This window comes from Astyanax mexicanus, chromosome 3 (assembly GCF_023375975.1).
Source record: "Astyanax mexicanus isolate ESR-SI-001 chromosome 3, AstMex3_surface, whole genome shotgun sequence".
Lineage (NCBI taxonomy): Eukaryota > Metazoa > Chordata > Actinopteri > Characiformes > Acestrorhamphidae > Astyanax > Astyanax mexicanus.
In genome coordinates, this window is record NC_064410.1 from 39,131,124 (window position 1) to 39,135,482 (window position 4,359).

Below are 4,359 nucleotides of genomic sequence, written 5' to 3' on the forward strand. Positions count from 1 at the left end.
CAAGTTTGTTATGCATTACCTCTGAATCAAGCCCAAAAGCTGCTCTTTAATTCGCGCAACCTGCCTGGCAAGATTCAAGTGAACGTCCCCATCTGCACCAAAATAATTACCCCCTTTATTGAAGTAAAATTAACCCCCCACCAGAATTCACCACTGGTGCCTCTGAGCCCCCCTTATCTCCACAAGTAATAAACATTCCAGGCCCTCAAGCCTCCTGTGCAGACAAGAGAGGGAGGGGTGAAAAAGCAGTTTAAAAAAAAAAGAAGAAAAAAATAAATTAAGAAAAAAGAATAAAGTCCCTGGCACTCTCCAAACCTTATTCTTTTAGTGCGTTAAAGGCAACAACTGACAATGGCTCGGGTGTTAACACTGATAACACATCAGCCAGGCCTCAGACTGTAATTTGTGCAAATACAACAAGGGCAATTTGAAGAGCAGCAGCTTTAAAACCCACAACAAAATGACTCTTTGACCAATGAAGTCAGGAATAATAGCAATGCAATGAGGAGCAGCATAAGGATAACAACAGCAATCATGTATAGATTTAAAAGTAGATATTAAAATCACATCCTGAGGCAATCTCACCTTGCAGCTTCAGAGCACAGAAAGCAACAAAAGTGCTGCACACATGCATGTGCGCACACACACACTCACACACACACATTTACACACACTTACACAGAGAGGTCGGGAGTAAAGTGAAGATCTTTGGTTTTGTGTGGCCTTGCGGATGAATGGAGCGCTGATTGTATTTGCGGGAGAAAGATGTTTCATCGCTCTCCTCCTTTCACACTCGTGCCCTTTCTAAACACTGAATCGTAGAAATCTGAAAAGACCACATTATCCAGAGGATTCAAGGCAATTTGCATATTCATTAGAATTAATTAAAATGCTTAGCTGCCTCCTTTTTATCTTTATTTTCAATACTCGAGAGGTGGCAAAGACAAAGGAGGAAATGATCAGAATTTGCGATTACAGCCCTCCCCAAAAAATAGAGGAGAAAAAAAATTATGATATCTCCAGTCAAGTCTAACGCCGGGGAAATGTTTTCATTCAAAATCAGACCGGGCTCTTCCTGATGAGTTCTATTCAGATTAGACAAACACTGCGCTTTGTGAGAGACTGGCAAACTCTCTAATTTGGTGGAGTTCGGCTGCCTTTTCACTGAAAAAAAAAAAAGAAAAATTTGAATTTTGAATGGCTCGAGCCACATGCCTGCTCCACAAAGCCTCCTGCCTGCTTTTGTACAGGAGCTGTGGAGTATGAAGCAGTCAATCAGGGGCTGCATAAATACACACTCACTCACTCACACACATGCACACACACACACACATGAACACACACACACGCTCTCTCGCCTGGCCTATTCAGTGGCACTGCTACTAAAGCGGCCCATAATCACAAATCCCTGATTAATATCACACGGGCCATATTAATGCATGTTCAACATAAAAATCAAGCCATTTGGTCTCTTAGGCCACATTTCTGTATGCCAATATGCTAAAGCAGCCTCTACTAGTGTTGTGATTGGTGAAGAAAGGAGAGAATTTGGTATTTGGCTTCAGTTAACAGGCAAACATTCAGCCCTAGCAACACAACCTGAGTTCCTGTTTAATCTTGCCATTAAAATTCATCCATTCTGGTGTTTTACATTTAAAAGACAAGTATTCCCTATTTGTAGTAGGAATGTGCTGACCTCGAGCTGACCTGATCCTGAAGCAGCTTGGCATGCATCGGCTGCATTTGAACTGTGTGTAATCTAAATCTAATGCAGGCAATGCAGGCACCGTCTATCTAGATTAATGATCTGATGTGATGAGCTCCATTCACAATTCTTAATGTACGGTACACTAATACACTGCCTGTCCAAAAAATAAAAAATAAATCTCCACCTGGATTTAACTAAGTAAATGATGTGGGGTTGATGCTGCAGTTGGTCAGGTGTAGGTTCAGCAACAGTATGTGTGTGCTGAAAGAATGAGGTCAGCTGACTACCTGAATATTCTGAATATAGACCAGGTTATTCCATCAATGGATTTTTTCTTCCCTGATGGCACGGGCACATGGATTGTTCACCACAGAGTCTGGACCTTAACCCCATTAAAAATATTTGGGATGTGCTGGAGAAGGCTTTGTGCAGCGGTCAGACTCTACCACTGGATAAAAATAAATCTTGTGACATTGGAGAAGCTTATCGAAACAGTGTCACAGCGAATGCATGACGCAATCAAAGCTAAAGTTGGTCCAATGAAATATTAGAGTGTGTGACCCTATTTTTTTGGTGGCGGTGTATATACTTTAAAACAAATGTGTCTAATAGGTTCATAATAGTCCTAAATAACATATTAGGGGATCGTTTTTTTTTTCAAACTTCAGTTTAAAACATTCAATCACATAGTCTGTGTTTTTTCTCAAAGTGGTAGTATTGTTTGCTTTTGTACCATCATTCTTTCAAGGTAGACAATAGCAAATAAATATTGTGGGTTTCTATTAATTGTTTCTAATGATTCTTTTTAACATTCTGTTGAGTCAACATACTCTCTTTCTGACCAGAACAACCTGCAGGACCCTAACTATTCTGACACACTCTACAGAAAATGCCCTCAGTGGAGTTACTGAGAAGTTCCATACTGCAAGATCAACCAAACTGTCTTCTGTCCTGACTTTTTTTTTTTTTGCTTCGGACTTTGATATAGTTAACCACAAGGTTCTTCTGACTTCTGTCTTGTCTGTCCTCACCCTCTTAGAATCATTGGCTCTTCATGGTAGTGCTTTGTTTCATACATGGAGTGGGAACTTGTACCTTTTATCTGCACCATGTTTTTTTTATATTAAGTCCCTTGGTGTAGAAATATCCTCTAATGGGATCTTCTTCCACACTCCCACTATGCTGCAGAAACGTGAAAACTTGCCATATTTGGGTAGGTATTATTTTCCACTCATATTGTAAACCTGACTCTCATTTCTCCTTTAAAAAACATCCAGAGCGGAGAGTTCAATTCTTTGTCTCTAGAAAGCGCCCAAAAATAATTGTTCAATCCTTTTTGTCATTGCAAGGCTACCTTTCAGCTTCAGCACCTCCATACCTGATGGCAATGGCTCCTACCTGATCTGTCCCTTGAACCCTTTAAGCAAGCTCCAAGTACAACTTGAGTTGACCCACCATCCTTCACAAAGAAGACAAGCATCTAGACTTTGCTCTGTCCTAGCACCACAGTGATGGAAGAACTTCCTCTGGGTGCTCAAACAGCTTAGTCACTCGCTATCTTCAAATGCTGTTTAAAGACCCATCAAAAGCACTTAACTAACCACTAATCTTGCACTTAATAAAGGCCTGGGATTACATTTGAACGTCTTATTTCTACACTTATTTGATACTCATTTTTAAGGAATCAGCATAGTGCAGTCTAGCTGCTTGGTATATTGTGATATACCGTAAGCAATGTATTGTGACTTTTGCAATGCAAATTTGCAAATTTTAGGAAAACTGTCATAGTATAAAAACATACCACCTCACAGATAAAATCCCAATTCTTACAATCTTTAAAGAAATGCTTATTTTTCATGCAAGCAGAACAGATGGATCTGAAGACACAACAGCACAACACTAGTATTTAGTGGTTGGGGTTTAAACACAACACAAACTAAGACACTGTCTGATACCTGTTTTTACATGTATACTAGGACCCAGGGACAGTTTTCCAGGATGTTGTGATAGTGTCACACCTTAGCCTGTGTCTGTCTTGTGATTTTCCCTGTATTGGTCCCATGTGCCTCTGCCCTCTGTTTTCCTGTCTTATTTGTAACCCCGCCTCCTAGTTACCTCTCCAGGTGCCCCTTGTCTGTGCCTGTGTGTAAATACCCCACATGTTCCTTTGCTCTCTGTTTTGCAAGGTCTAACACAGGTACAGACAATCGACACCTGGGGAAGCAACTAGGAGGTGGATTTTCAAATAAGACAGGCAAAGCTAGGGTGGAGACAGGATAGTAACAAAGCAAAACATTTTCTTTTTTAAAGTCAAATGAGCGATGTTTATTTGGGTGAGTAAAGCGCTTCCGTTTACCTAGAGTAAGCTTAGATTTCCACATTTTCAACAGCGCAGTTAGCAGCAGCACTAGCCACGGTTAGCAGAACTTAACGCTAGTAAATGCTGCCCGACAGAGCTACGCTGAGGAACTCTGTGTGTTCCGGTTGGCCAGGGAGCCATCAGCTAGCAGTTGGTCCCACATAGCTTGTTTTAACACAGTCTGCCTTATATATAACGGAAAATACGGTAGTTTTAGCAGATCTAAAATTATAAAGTTATACCAAAGTGTTTATAATCTATGTAAATTAAAAAATTAATGTATATAATTAGC